The following is a 17,229-nucleotide window of genomic DNA, read 5'->3' as shown; positions in this document are numbered from 1 at the left end:
AGAACAAAGCTTCCACAGCATGGAAGGGGACCCGAGTGGCTTACCACTGCTGTCTGGGGTGGCCAGCTTTTATTCCCTCATTTGTCCCTGCCCACATCCTGCTGATTGGTCCATTTTACAGAGTGCTGATTGGTCCATTTTACAAACCTCTAGCTAGCCACAGAGCGCTGATTGGTGCGTTTTTACAGAGCACTGATTGGAACACTTTACAAACCTCTAGCTAGCCACAGAGCACTGATTGGTGTGTTTTACAAACCTCTTTTATGACAGAAAAGTTCTCCAAGACCCCACTCAACCCAGGAAGTCCAGCTGGCTTCACCGCTCAATCCCCCCTCTAAACAGGACACCCTAACTGCTGTTGGGAATTGGGTGATGACCAGTCTAGCTACTTCCTGTTGGATAGAGGCAAAGAAGGGGCCCTGCAGTGGCAGTGGTAGTGTCCTACAGAGCAGATCTCTCTAGGCCAGCCAAAGGGTCAGTGGGTCAGTCCAGTGGTCCACGGTAGAAGTTGTTAGTAGAGCTCATTTGGGGTTCCATTTGTAAGACCATCTGTAGCTTGATGGCATCAATCCTTGAAGAAACAAATTTGACAAGGAGTCTAAAAACACAGGGCCTGAAGATGAGTAATAGCAAGATGGCTGTCACAGGACCTAGAAAGGGGGGAAGCCATGTCTCCTGACTCCAGTAGTTGGTATAAGAGTTTGAAAGGCATTGCCTGATTTCAGAAGCCTTTTCCTGTAAACACCAGGTGGCATCTCTTACTATACCTGACTGGTTAGTGTAAAAGCAACACTCTTCCCCTAAGAAGGTGCAAAATCCTCCTTTCTCAGCAGTAAGGAGGTCTAGGTCTCAGTGGTTTTGGAGAGTCACTGCTGACAAAGAATCTATTTGGGATTGTAGAGTAAGGATAGATTTTGTTATTTCTTGTAAACTGTCTGAGAAATCCTTTAAGAGTGTGTGGTAATAGGATAATGAAGTAGATAAACCTGTTACTCCCATTCCTGTAGCAGTGGCCATTCCTAACCCTATAAATAGGGGTATTAGTTGTATGGCCATATGCTGATGGACTTCAGCTTTGAGGGGCACTGATAGGGTCTGATTTCCACAAGATTAGAAGTTAGGATAATACATGTTACACTGTTAACTTTTAGCAAACTTTACTTTTGTTGAAAACTTTGCAAGTTTGAGATTTCAATGATTCTTTGCTATTAATAAGAACTTGTTCAGTTCATATTAACTCAGAATTGGTATAGATGGCTCCTTCCTAATTCTGTAAGTAATTTAAGGTTTGGCTGAGTGCAAACAGCTGGCACATTTGAGGAGACCAATTATTAGGCAATCTTCCTAACTGCTTCTACAAGAGTTCCCTTATCACTTACTGAATACCCATTGTGTCTTTTTCCCTTAATGGCCTGGGAGGAACCATCCATCCTTCTGTCCTGAAGGGAATTTCTCCTAGGTCTGGTTGGACCTTTGTATGGTGATTAGTTAAGATTTAGATCCCCTGTTAGGAAACCTGCAGGGTTAAGGATTTTTGATAGGAAGGCTATGGGTTGTCAGTGGCCTCAGTGCTTTTGGGCTATGCTCTTGTTTACACTGACAACAAGGTAGTATTTTAATGTTATAGGGTTATGGAGAAGACCTTCAATTATAAAATTATACGTTTTAAATTTACCCTGGCTTTTAAAGGAATAGGGTACACTGTTTTTTCTTTACTATTTCCATCTCTCTTTCTCACTTTCTTTCTCTTTGACTTTCTATCTCTTTCTCTCTGACTCCTTCTTTGTCTCTGTCTCTTCCTCTCTCTCTCTCTTTCTTTGACTTTCTGTCTCTTTCTTTATCTCTTTTCTTTCTCTCTGACTCCCTCTGTCTCTCTCTCTCTTTGACTCCTTTTCTTTGACTTTCTGTCTTTCCCCTACCTCTCCTCTCTGCTAGTCTTTCACTGCCTCTGCTAGCCGCTTATGCTGCTGTTCTCCTCTCTCCTTCCCCATAGCTTCAGCAGTGTAAAACTGCCACCTACTTGAGTTTTTGCATTGCATGCAATAACTCCATGATTTCCTTGTGGTATTTAATGGGGGTTCCCCCAGAGATTAGGAACTCCCTTTCTTTCCATACTGCAGCATGGGCATGTAGGATTAGATAAGCATACTTGCTATCTGTATACACATTTATTATTTTTCCCTTTCCTAGTTCTAAGGCTTGGGTAAGTGCCACCAGTTCTGCTAACTGGGCTCTGGTCCGTGGGGGAAGAGGCTTACTTTCAAGTACTGTTACCTCACTAACTATGGCATAATGTGCCTTTCGCATCCCGTTCTCCACAAGTGAACTTCCATCAGCATATAGGTTAAGGTCAGGATTAGCTAAGGGGACTTCTAAGAGATCCTTTCAGGCGGCATAACTCTGGACTATAATTTGTTGACAGTCATGCTTGATTCGTTCTCCATCTTCTGGGAGGACAGTGGCAGGGTTGAGGGCCACACACACACATGCATATTTAAAGCATTGGTCTCTCAAGCAGTAGTGCCTGGTATCTGAGAAGGTGGTTGTCTGATAGCCATAAACTTCCTTTGGCACCTAATATGCCATTTACATCATGGGTAGTCCAGATAGTGAGATCCTTTCCTTGTATTATTTTGATAGCCTTTGACAGTAAGACTGCCACAGCCCCAACTACCCATAAACAGTGAGGCCAGCCTTTTGCTACTATATCAATTTCCTTACTTAGGTATGCCACTGGCTGTGGGGTTGTCCAAAAGTCTGAGTAAGGACTGCAGGAGCTATTCCTGCTCTCTCTGTGACATATAAAGAGAAGTTTTGTCCTGCGGGAAGGCTTAAAGCTGGAGCTTGTACTAGGGTCTCCTTTAAGGTTTTGAAGGCTGTTTCTGCCTCTGGTTCCCATTCTACTAGATAAGTATTTGCCCTCTGGGTCTCCTTGATTAGAGTATAGAGGGGGCCTGGCTATCTCACTCTATCCAGGGATCCATAGTCGGCAAAAGCCAGTGATTCCAGGGAACCCCCACAATTGTTTTAATGTATTAGGGTGACGATAAGCCAGTATAGGCTTTATTCGTTCCTTGCTGAGGGCCCTGGTTGTTCTATCTAAGATTAGGCCTAGATATATGACTTGTTGTAGGCAGAGCTGGACTTTCAATTTAGATGCCATACACCCTTGATTAGCTAGAAAGTTCAAGAGATCTCAAGTAGCCTGCTGGCATGAGGCTTCCAAACTGGTAGCCAAAAGTAAATCATCCACATACTGAAGGACTAGAATGCCTGGACTTGAGAAGTGGCCTAGATCTTGGGCTAGTGCCTGACCAAATAGATGAGGGCTATCCCTAAAGCCATGGGGCAAGACTGTCCACGTAAGTTGGGACGTGTGATCTGTTGGATCCTCAAAGGCAAAGAGAAACTGGGAATCAGAGTACAGGGGAATACAGAAGAAGGCATCCTTGAGGCCCAGAACAGCGAACCATTCTGCTTCCTCTGGTATTTGAGAGAGCAGGGTATAAGGGTTGGGTACAATTGGGTACAGAGGAATTACTGCCTCATTGATGAGTCTAAGATCTTGCACTAGTCTCCACTGACCATTCGGTTTTTGTACTCCTAGAATTGGGGTGTTGCAGGGACTGCTGCATTTTCTTACTAAGACTTGAGCTTTTAAATGTCTAACAATATCCTGTAATCCTTTATGAGCTTCAGGCCTTAAGGGATACTGCCTTTGATAAGGAAAAGTGGTGGGGTCTTTTAGCCTGATTTCGACTGGGCAGGCATTTTTTGGCCTTCCAAATTGTCCTTCCAATGCCCAGACTTCAGGGTTGATTCCCTCCTCAAGCAGGGGACAACAAATGGGCAACTCATTCCCCATATTCATGTAGATAATAGCTCCAGCTTTCGCTAATATGTCCCTCCCTAATAAGGTTATGGGACTTTCAGGCATAACAAGAAAGGCATGTGAAAAGAGCAAAGTCTCCCAATTACAACTGAGAAAGTGGGAGAAATACCAGGTTACAGGCTGTCTCAGGATTCCTTGGATGGTAACGGACCTTGAGGACAGCTGTCTGGGACAAGAGATTAACACTGAGGAAGCCACACCAGTGTCCAGGAGAAGTCAATTTCCTGGCCCTCAATGGTTAAACATACCTGGGGTTCAGTGAGGGTGATGACATGAGCTGGCGCTTGCCCCGGGCACCCTCAGTCATGTTTTTGGATCATCTGGTTGTGGGCTTCTGGCCCAGAGAAACTTTGTCCTCTGGGGCAGTGCACCTTCCAATGATTGCCTTGGCATAGTGGACATGGGTGAGGGGGCAGCTTGTTTCTCGTTGGACAATCTTTTTTAAAATGTCCTTGCAAACCACACTGATAACAAGCCCTACCAGGTGATTGGCCTGCTCCATTTTCTGTCCTCTCTGAACCACCAAGGTTTGTTTGTCTGAGGGCCATGACTAAGGCTGCAGCCTTTCTCTGATCTCACTTTTCCTTTTCGGCCTGTTCCTCTTGGTCCTTATTATAAAACACCAAGGTTGCCAGGTTTAATAATGCCTCCAGATTTTATTCAGGGCCCAGGGCTCACTTTTGGAGCTTTCTCCTGATATCTGTAGCTGATTGGGTAATAAACTTATCTTTTAGGATCAATTGACCCTTGAGAGAGTTGGGTGACAAGGAAGTATATTTTCTTAAGGTCTCCTGTAGCTGCTCGAGGAAGGTAGAAGGATTTTCTTTCTTTCCCTGAGTTATGGTGGACATCATTGAATAATTCATGGACTTTTTCCTAATTCTTCTTAGTCCTTCTAGAACAGAGGTCAGCAGATGTTTGCGACTCCACTCCCCATGATTTGAGTCCAGATCCCAGTGGGGATCCATACTGGGGATGGCTGCAAAATATATCTATAGAAAAAAAATATATATATATATATTCAATTTGTCACTGTGCAGACAGTTTCTTCTCTATGACATGTCAACACATATTAATTAAAAATGTAAAATAAAATGAAGACACACATACACACACCACACACACACAGACACACACACACACCAATTACAGATTCCATAAAATTAAGTGCTATCTGAGTATTATATGCATCACATATGCCACTTTATATCCTTATTTTTGTTACATTTTATCTAACTTATAAATCTCAGAAAACTTACCATTTATACATATGCTGTAGTACTTTTGTGTAATATAACATCAATATTATTTTTGATAGTTTACTGACTTCTCTGTAATTTATATATTGCAACATGATTTTCTATAAGTGGAGGACAAATAGGATTTAGTTCAGAGAGAGGTTTCCATTTACGTATGTTCACTTTCCAACACACTAATGTAGAAAACTCCCTGTATTCTAGTTGGTATCTGCTGTCTTAGTGACATAAGGGAACAAACAAATTTCTGCAATTACAATGAAAAAAGAAATAAAGAATAAAATATATTCACACGGAAAAAAAATAAAACAAAACAAAAACTGAAATTTGCTTTCCCTGATTTTGCATAAGTACCAAATTGCAAGAGCGAACTTGCTGCATATGTGGAGAATATTTATCTTTCAATGCTTCTTGCTGTATTAGATAAAATGTAAGAGAAGAAATAAGAATAAGGGAAACTACATAACAATGCTAATGGCTTCTTCTGTGACCTTGGGCAAGTCACTTAACCTCCTGGTGACTCAGCTTTTCCACCTGTAAAACTGAATTGTAATTACCTCATTTATTCTGCACTCAATATGTTCTCATTTGTATAAGCCTTGTTCAGCATCAAGGACATTTCTTCAAGGCTTCCTTCTTTTCATAACTTGATGTCTATTTCTCACATTTAAATAATGATTAATGTGATTAACAAAATGAGAAAGAAAAAGCATAAGTTATCTACTTCTGCTGTACTACAGGTGATAGTTAAGCCGTAGTAATATATACCTGATATATTTCATATTTTCCGTTGTATAAAAGATAATAAATGAAAGGCAAGAGCCTAAAAACAAGAACAAACTACATTTATTCAGATGTCACCCATTATTTACATTCTTTGTGTTTTATTTGAACTCAGCTCCTAAAATATTTACACTCTCTCTGAAATCAGAATCAAAGTCATCAATGAAGATGACACCATCTGTTGTGCATACCTATTTTTACTGAATCTTTTTTCAATGTTGACTCATGAGGTCAACTACTTACCTCACTCATATCCTTTGGAAAAATGCAAACAGATGTTCCACTTTTCTCTCGCCTATCATCAGATCTAACTAATGACGGTAACGTTCAAGTTGGTGAATCTTCCCTGGCCTGCATTATATCTTCCAAATAACTTTGAGTCTCGCTAGCTCCTTGACACCACTTTTATCATTCAGTAAACACATTGATTACTTGACAAAGAAGATTTCAGCTAAATTGAACATTTTTAAGATCGATTTAGGCACCGTCTCACTTTTGGAAGAGCTAATACAATTTTAAGCACATTTATTTTTCTCACATCCAGGATACTGACCTACAAATATACTTCAAAGCCAGGTCATAAAAATCTTCAATGATTCTTACAACCCTGAATCTACCATTATATTACAATTAATATTCATACTTGCTAACTATAGAAATGTGTAAAAGCAGGAGAGAAATGTATTGTTTAGATTTAATGCACAATTATAATCTTTGATAATTGTGGTTACTGATGTGAATATCTAAGTGATATAATGAAGTATATTCATTAGAATATAATTTAAAAGGAGAAACTGAATATTAATATGAAGAATGGGAATATTTCAAGTCACATGGAGATTAGCATTGCCGAAATCCATAAAAAGTCAAGAAACTTTCTTGTTGGATTAATGAAATACCATCATGATACACATTCCCATTGTTTTTAAATTCACATGTGTGTATGTATTTTTTATTATTAAATGCTTATCATAAAATCCCACAAATAGAATAATACTATTGCTTTTAGTGTGTCTTGTATTGTGTCAAAACACAAGCTGTTCAAAGCCTTCTAACTCAAGCTTGAGTGTATTGCTACAGTTTCTACATTTCCACAGGTGACAGTGTTGACAAACCTTTGGTCATGAAACAAAAGTCTCCTCTTTTCCAGGCCCTCATAATATTTTCTTTATTATCCTTAAAGCCCTTATCAAGTATTCTTGAGGTTTTATTAGCTTTTACTGTCAGTCTCCTGAAGGCCCATGCAGCTTCTGCTGTCTGCTTCATTCCCCAATCTATGTCATATGTTCAGGGTGTTACAGAAGAACCTCATTTCAAATACTGGATTCTATTCTGGTTCTCTATTTCTACACAGCAAACTACATAAACTGGCTTTAAATGACAGCTTTTAAAATTATTTCTTACTATTTTATAGGGCAGCTATTTGGGAAGATCTTGGCTAGTTAATTCTGTACCATGTGACATCACACGAGAAAACTCTGTAGTCTCCATCTAGCTGATGGGCTCAGTGGCAAGATACATGATTCCTTCACTAACATGTCTAGTGGCTTGGAGTGGTTGGATGGAAGACTGGACTCATCTGTCATTGTCAGAGGCACCTCCATGAGGACAGCATGCACAGAGTGGTTGGATTTCTTTTGTGGGAGCTCAGGAATCCAGGAAAAGGTTATAAACGGTCTGTGCTATTCCCTGTGACTATAGTCACAGATGTAGTCAGTTCTGTAATGGTAAACAGGTATTTAGCTAGCCCATGGGGAAACCAGACAATCAAATTGAATTAGTTGGAACTAGAGTCAGTTGTAAAGAGAAAAGTAAGAGAAAAATAAATAAATAAATGAATCTCTGTCACACTGGAAGCAGAGGTAGAATGATTCCAAAGAGATGAGTGTTACTCTAAGGACAGCAATAATTATCAACAAATAGTTTCTCATATCAAATATTATGGTACCATAGACGTACCTTTTAAAAGCAGTTAGTTCTACCTTAATGTCTGGAGAAGCTAACTTTCGTTAATAGTTTATTGTTCAAACTTCCACTGGGGGCAGTGGGAGTGACACAGTTTCATTAGGACAATTCAAAGAGGGTTTAATAAGAGGATTATTTACAAACAGGTGTTTGAGGTGCCTGGAAATCAGAAGGGGTAATAAAGTAATCTAGGAATAATTAGTGAAGCTGCGACTTCTTTTAGAATCAGAAGTAACAAGGAGAGAGTGGTTTCAAGAACCTGAGAGCTGTAGGACACTTTCAGCAGTTTTGTGCCCTGTATTTGGGGCATACGGCCAGCTCAAATTCCTTACATACACAGAATCATGGAAAAATAAAACTTAATTCCCATTTGATTCCCTGCTAGGATCCTCTATTGGCCAAATCAACTGGAAGCCAGAAAATAAAGATGTAACCCATTTGGTCTAATCATGAGAAAAACTTCAGACAAATCCCAATTAAAGGACATTCTATGAAACAACTTACCACTACTCTTCAAAACCATTAAGGCTGTCAAAACCAACGAAAGTGAGAAACATATCACAGCCAAGAAGAGCCTAAGGAAACACCGTGACTAAATATAATGTGATATTCTGGATTCAATCTCAGAATAGGAAAAGGATATGAGGTAAAAACTGAGGGAATATGTTTAAAGTTTGGGTATTAGTTAATTACAATATATCAGTGTAATTTTGCTGATTATAAAATATGTACCATAGTAATGAAAGATGTTACTAAGAGGGAAAAACTATGTGGCTACGTAGGAACTTCAAGTATTATCTTTGCCATTTTCTATAAATCTAAAATTGTTCTAAAAGTTTATTAAAAACATTATTAAAAGTTTTGATTTTAGTGTTTTTGATGGTAACATGACCCAGCTTTGAATGAAATGCACCTCTCATTCCATTTGTAAGTACCAAAACACTTTGAAGGATAAACGTACCTTAAAATTTAAATGACTCTCGGGAAAATCAGATGATTGAGGTAGTTTTTGTTCTATTCCCAACACCTAACATAGTGCCTGGCACATTGTTGGAAATCAAATAAAAAAAAATCCTTTAAGTATGGAAATATCAAGAATAAATTTGTAGTTTGAAATAAGTCATTTTGAAAAGAGATATAACTTCCTTGATATTCAAGAATAAAGTTTCTAATATAAGACAATTTGCCTAATAATTCAATAGCAATTATAAAAAATATTTATGGCCAGGTGCGGTGGCTTGCGCCTATAATCCCAGGACTTTGGGAGGTTGAGGCAGGTGGATCACCTGAGGTCAGGAGTTTGACGCCAGCCTGGCCAACATGGTGAAACCCTGACTCTAGTAAAAAAATTAGCTCAGTGTGGTGGCAAGTGCCTGTAATCCCAGCTACTCTGGAGGCTGAGGCATGAGAATCTCATGAAGCTGGGAGGCGGAGGTTGCAATGAGCTGAGATCGTGCGCCTGCACTCCAGCTTGGGCAACAGAGCAAGACTCCATCTAAAAAAAAATTATCTACAGAAATGACTTTACCTAAAAACTAAAAAAAACATAAAATATAACTTATAAATAAAAGCAACAAAGGAATCAGTTTTATCAGTATATGCAAATTTTAATAAGTGAGATGCAATATAGAAAACTCTTGATATTAATTCACATTGGCAACATGTATCATTGTGTGTTTATAGCTTTGATAATGTAACAACTAACTGTACTTTGCTGATTAGTCCTTCCGAAAGTTGATAGACATCGGATAAATTCAACTATACTAAAAAGCTTTAATAAATAAACACTTGACTGCATTAAAAATATCATGACTGTAATGATTATTCCAATAATACTATGTAACAGCAATTGTCATCTCTCTGAATCTTTAACCATGAGAGCTATGGAAAGTAACCATTTCAAAAATTGTATAAAGAAAGACAATACATTTTAAGACATTACATCTCAAAACAATCTGTTACCTCTGCATTTTATTGTGACATTCATTGTTTGGGTTCTCTTGCTTGTATTGCAACATTAGAATTGTTTAACAAGTATCTTGGGAATTAGAGGGTATTCCTCAGTAGTCACACAGTCTTCTCTGCTGCATACATAGTAGTGTTTCTGCATCTCCCAGACTGACCTAGCATTAACTAAATTGGATATCAAGTATGTCAATGTGCTCTAACTGCCAGTGACATTGTCACTTGGGCTCCTGAGATGAAAGACAAAACACCCTGAAAAGAACAGAATACAGTATTTTAAGAAGCAGGTGAAATGCAAATGATTTGTCTTTTATTTCTGGATTTAATATATTCTGATACTTCAGTGCTTTAGCGTATTGAAACAACTGCCATAAGCTTTCTATCAAACATGTAATTAGAGGCAATCATTTATTCACATACTAACACAAGTCCAAAGACCAGTACAATTAAAACTGTTGGCTGGAAACCTGTGGTCCTCAGTTCCTTTTAGACCCTGTTTCATAATGGGTACCTGCCCCTTGCTAGCAACAAACTAAATTTTGGGTATCATCATACAAATTATTTTATTTTATTTGCAATTTCCTTAATAGTGGTAAAACATAAAAAATGGTAACAGGTAAACTATTACCTATTTATTTTTTAGTTAAAACACATATTCAAGTTTGCCCATGGAGTGAAATTTGGTGTAGCCCTGTTATAACCATAAAATAAATAAAAGGATTTTTTTAAAGTTTAATTATTTCCATAGTGTGAATACTATTTCCTCATAAACTGACTAATGGTCTCATTTAGAATAGACTTCACTCTCTTGTTCCTGAACTATCGTTTAATAATACTGAATGAAGAAATTCATTGGCCTTAATCCATTCTTCAAGACTCAGCTGAATATATATCCAGTTCAGTAAGCTTGTCTGGATTTCTTCAGATTGCAATAGCATTGCACTTATAAATTTATTAATCGTTTCTGGATGACATCATAAAATTAGCATTGCTCATTTAATTTTTCCATTAAATTGTGTGCTCTTTTGAAGGCAAAAAAATATATAATACAGTGAAATAAATTAATGGATAAATGTGGCAATCATTGTTGGTGACTTTTCAATATCTATTGTCTACTTTCCTTAGTCATAGAAGTCTAAACTTTTAACCTAGAACACTCTTACCTAGATATTTAAAAATTCTACATTGTCCAGCATCTTTTACAGGCCAGTATGATTATGCATTAATATTTCAATGATGAAATATCAGAAAAAGTGATATAAAGGGCCTTCAGGCAATCTATATAAGAGAAAATTAATCTTCCTTTCCTCTGCCTAAGAATTCTGTAGTAATTGTTGCAGTTTTAGCAGTCATTTTGAATAAGGAGGTATACTTTAGGATCCCAGAGCAGCGAGATAGAGCTAGAATCCTGAAGATATTAGCGAGACTCTGTAATGTCCAAGATATTTAACTCCAAATTAATTTTTTGAGATAAGCTTATATCTTGTTTTAGCCATATTTATTGTGTGTATGCCTGTGTGTGTGTTCTCATATGTAATCGGACCTAATCCTATTAGAGAAAGATGAAGGAATGACAGGATTTATTTAGCGTTTGAGCCTATCAAATTGTGCAATCACTCAGTATGTTCTTGTGTATAATTTTTATTATTATATGTGTTAAAATTTATATTTGTAAACTAGAGTGAGACATTTATCTACGAGTACCCTTCTAAAAGAGAATTCTTAACCTATGTGATGAGTCATGCAGATTTATTCTAATTAGTTGTACTAAGTATCACATGTAGTTTGCTTCTCATTATACGATTTCTTGAGTATGAAAATAAAGTTAGCACTCATAGAATTTTCCCTCTTATTTTCCTGTAAGCATTTAGTATTACCCATATTTCTTTGTTCAGTGGATAGTGCATATGGGCGTCATATAGATATCATTGGTTATTTATATAATATGAATGAGACTCATTACTTAAATTTCTTCTTTTCAAGTTTAGGTTATATTGCCCAAATGAAAACATTTTTATTATAATATAGTGACCAAGTACTTTAAGATATGAAATATGCAGCAAGGAAATATTTTCATTTTATCTATATCTGTATATCTTATATCTGTATCTAGATCTAGACATGAATAGACAGAAATAGGTATGCCTGCTTGAAGAAGTAATGGGTAAATTGTTCTGCCCAAAAGAGCTTTAAGAAATGAGATAACACTTCTAAAACAAAAGTTGTTAGACATTGTACAACAGGTAGTACAGAATTATGATCACTGAGAATAGGAAAACATTATGTGGGTCCTATATTCACCCACAGATTCCTACAAAGAGGCACTATGACAATATGGAAGAATTAGCAGATGAGTACTTTAATGCATTTATTATAAATACATTTCAGAATTTAAAGGAAACGATATATGTAAGGCAAAGTAAATGTAATATAACATATAGAACCATAGAGAAATTCTACAGCAAAAAATATAATTTAAAAAAATTTATAAAGGGATATAAAGTAAATTAGACTCTGCTGAAGGAAAGAAATTATTCATCTCTCCCACTAAATTACCATTCCTGAAAAAAAATCTTATATATGTATATTAGGTCTATTTGTAGACACTCTATTTTGTTCCATTGATCTATATGTCTATACTTATGCTAATACTACACTGCTTTAATTGTTGTAGCTTTATTGTGTATTTTGAAGTAAGGTACTGTAAGTTCTCCTATATCATTCAAAATTATTTTAGGTCTTCTTACACACTTTTACAATCAGCTTGTGAATACCCAAAATACCATGCTAGAATTTCAATGGAAACTATATTAAATCTATATCTTGGAGAAGATGAACACTATCAATATTGAGTCTTCTAAAACACATACATAACTTTAGGTATTAATCACTATCATCAATGTTTTTATCGTCAATGTTTCACTGTACCAGTCTTGCACATATTTTGTTTAATTTATTCTTAAGTAATCTTTTCTGATGATATTGTAAATGACATGTGATATTTTATTTTTTATGTACTCATTGGAAATACATAGATGTATAATTGATGCTTGCATACAGACCTTGCTAAATTCACTTATTAGTTCTGATGATATACTAGCCCATTCTCATGCTGCTAATAAAGACATAACTGAGACTTGGTAACTTATAAAAAAAAAAAAGTTTAATGTATTCGCAGTTCCACATGGCTGGGGAGGCCTCACAGTCATGGCAGAAGGTGGAGGAAGAGCAAAGCAAAGCACGTTTTACATGGTAACAGGCAAAGGAGTGTGTGCAGGGGATCTCCCCTTTTTAAAACCATGAGATCTCATGAGACTTATTCACTATCATGAGAACAGCACAGGAAAGATCCATCCCCATGATTCAATTATCTTACACTGTGTCCCTCCCATGACATGTGGGAATTATGGGATCTACAATTCAAGATGAGATTTGTGTGGTGACACTGCCAAACCACATCAGATAATACATATATTTATTCAGAGTTCCTATATACACAATCACACCATCTGCAAATAAAGGCTGTATTGCTTTTTTCCCCCATATCTGTTTCCATATTGCACTAGCTAAAATCTCTAGTATAAAATTGAAAAAAAAATAAAAAACATTCTTGCTTTTTTCTTCCTCTTATAGAAAACACATTCAAACTTTCACCATTAGTGTAATGTTAACTGTAGGTTTCCAATAGATAACTATAAAATTTAGAAGATCCCCTTGTATTATTCATTGTTGCATTTGTCTATTCTCAGTTTTGTGAAATTTTGCTTCATTTATTTAAATGATTCCCATTCTTAAGCACTATGTCCTCTTAATAAATTGATCTTTATCTTTACACAGTATCCCTTTAAAACTCTGATGATTTTCCTTGTTTACAAGTCTATTTTGATAAGTGTCCTAATCATAAGTGTATGCTGAACTTATAAGAAAATGCCAAACTGCTTTCTAACGTGGGTGGACAAATTAGCATTTCCATAAGCAATGTATGAGTATGTCTTCGGTTCCTCAACATTCAACTACCACATAGTTTTATATACTTTTTTATTTTAACTATAATAGCAGTAGTAAAGCAAATTAACATATCTACTTCTCATGTAGTTACTTTTTGGTGTGTGATGAGAGCAACTGAAATCTACTCATTTAACAAAAATCTCTAATTAACTTTTATTAACTATAGAACTCACATTATACATTCTATCTCTAGACTTGTTCATCTTACATATCTCTTACTTTGTGTCCTTTGACCTATATTTCCCCATTTTCTCCCTCCGCACCCCAATGTATTTTAAAAGTATATTCTTATAAACATTTATATTACCATTTTTGCAGTTTAATTAATATTCATTAATGTTTCTGTTTTCTCCTAAGTTTATATGGCTGTTTGAATAAATAAATCAATAAATAATCAAATAATTGAATAACTAAGAAGTTTGTACTCACAACAAATATCATCAGAGGGTGACAGAGAAGAGAAATCACAAAATACATCCCTCCATACTTACAAATGATGGTGTTGCTTTCTTGCTGCCTATGAATACTAAGTTGTAGTCACACATCCCAGGTGAGGGCCTTAAGGTGAAGCAATAAATAAGCAAGCAGAGTTTCAAAACCTCTTGTTCACCTATAATTGAAAGACAAAGCACCTGGAATAAATGTCACAGGCTGAGTCAACGTTTTCTTTAATTAACTGTCTCCATCAGCTAAAACATAATGTTCCACTTACCTCCTACCCCCACTCCTCTTAATTTCAAACTCAGTTTATTACTAATGAGACTGGGGTATTTATCCTACTGGGGTATTTTTATTTGGCTAAATTTTCTAGATAACTGATTTCCTTGTAAATAAACTGCAATTAGAAGTGTAAACTATTGTAGTAATATTATTCTCTGGCATATTTTACATGAATAGGTAGGTGGTTAAAAATTTCCTCTAATCTAAATGAGCTTCATTTGTTTTTGTGCGTGTGTGTGTTTTGTGTGAAGGATATAATCATTAGCAATTAGCATTCACCTTTACGTATAAATAATTATTTCCTTATGAAAGAAATTAAGGGATTTGGGCTGTGTGTGTGTGTGTGTGTGTGTGTGTGTGTGTGTGTGTTTTCCTAACATAATTGTTAGATTTAGGAGAGGTAAGCCCCCTAGTGAGGTTTTGTTGTTGTTATTTTTAAAACTTTTAGAGCACTTTTAGGTTCATAACACAACTGAGGAAAAGGTATAGAAGTTTCCTATATAACCCCTGCCCCCACACACGCATAGACTCCCCTATAATCAACATTCCTCACCATAGGAGACATCTGTCACAACTGATGAACCTACATTGATACATACTAATCACCCATAGTTCACATAAGGGTTCCCTCTTGGTATGGTACATTCCATGGGTTTGGACTAATGTATAATGACATATATGCATCACATTGTATCATACACAGTAGTTTTACTGTCCTAAAATGGTGGTCAGCTTTTTAGTCTTATACATTAAGTCCTAAAACTGGTAAACTAGATGATATTTTGATTATAATGTTTTACAAGATTGGGGGAGGAGAGCTGTCTTAGTCCATTTTGTGTTGCTATAAAAGAGTACCTGAGACTGGATAATTTGTAAATTAAATGTTTATTTGGCTCATGGTTATGCAGGCTGAGTTCAAGGGCATGTCTGGCTTCTAATTAGGGCTTCTGTGCTTCCTGAAAACATGGCAGAGAAGGTCAAAGTGTGAACAGACATGTGCAAACGCTAAGAAACATGAAGGGTGTCCTAGCTTTATAAGAACCCACTCTTTTGGTAACTGTCCATTCCTGCAAGAACTAATCCAGTCTCTATAGAATGAGAGCTCACTCACTGCTTCCAGAACAGCACCAGGCCATACATGAGGGATCTTTCCCCATAACCCAAACACCTCCTACGAACCCTCTCCTCCACCGCCTTCCCAGCGTGGTCACAGAGGGGATCAAATTTCAATATGAGTGTTATTAGGGACAAACAAATCATATCCAAAGCATATCAAGAGCTAAACAGTTTGTGTATAGACACATGCATTTTACAAGTCTACGCTTTATGTTGAAAGAAAGTTGTGGCACATTGAAGAGGTCGAATTGCAAGTGTAATAAACAGGAAAAGCCACAAATGCAAATCTAATTTGAAGTAAATAGATGATTGATAGTACAATCAATGTAGAAATGATCACAGAGAAACTTGGGAAGCAGAAGGGCATCAGGAAAATTGAGTATATTAAATAAGAGTGGAGTAGAGGGTTAGTAAGTGTCAGAATGGTAGATACTCACATAGGAGAAACAAGGAATTAGAATGCATAATTTGAAAGAGGGTCATAAATTATCCCCTGTGTACATGTTTGTAATGTGCATCCAGAATTGAAAATTAAGATCATAGAAAACTTTCATTTAATATATTTTATTTTTACATATGTACAAAATAATGAGACCCTTAAAAGTTAGATATTTCACTATTGAAAATAATCCAGCATTAAAGTAATGCCAGGTAGTTAACAGTATTGACAACTACAATTCTTCTTTGATGTGGTAGGATATTGGCACATAAAATCAACCAAATCTCCAAAGAATAGGTTGAAAAGTTGAGTTTGAATTACAACCATAGATAGATTTTCCTCTAGTTTGGTCCAGCCACCAATGTAACCAAACCCACAGTAGTTACCTATTAGGCATAAATCTATTTAAAAACAACTTCCAAGCATCAAATTTAGTGTAACTAGAAAATCTTCCGAAGAGAAACACAAATATAAAAATGTTCTTTAGTATCTTGAGATATAATTGGCATAATAATGGCATCTGACGTAAGTCAACACATGTTTGGTAATAATGGAGTAAATTATGCATCCAGTGCCCATATGTGTAACAGTAAAAATCAATAGATTATCAAACTAATAGATTCTATATAGATGCATTTTCTCATCTCTCTTCGTATAAGCCATTTTTATCGTGGTTTGTTAATGGGAGGTATAAATGCCTGCCTTTAAAAGCCCTAAGTAATCCGCTTGTGATTTATGTTTGCTATTCTGCCATCTAGTTTAGTGTAATGTTTCTGATGCTAATTGCAGCTTTATGGCACCATTTGGTGACGAAAAGTTTTCGTTTTCATAGAAATGCGGACTGATTCCTCTATAGATAGTCCAGCCAATTTAGTCTACTTAATCTTTATCTCAGAGGTCAGAGGAAGTTCAAATAGCTATGTGGCTGGGATGAATATTAGTCTGTTATCAAAGAGATTTGCCTTGCACTGAAAAGCCACAGCTTTACTTCATTGGAGACAATGGAAAAAAATAACATTTTTTAAATATTCTTTAAAATTTTAAATTTTAAAGAAAATTAGGCCAGGCGCGGTGGCTCACGCCTG

This window comes from Gorilla gorilla, chromosome 19, assembly GCF_029281585.2.
Source record: "Gorilla gorilla gorilla isolate KB3781 chromosome 19, NHGRI_mGorGor1-v2.1_pri, whole genome shotgun sequence".
NCBI lineage: Eukaryota > Metazoa > Chordata > Mammalia > Primates > Hominidae > Gorilla > Gorilla gorilla.
This window is presented reverse-complemented; position numbering follows the sequence as displayed.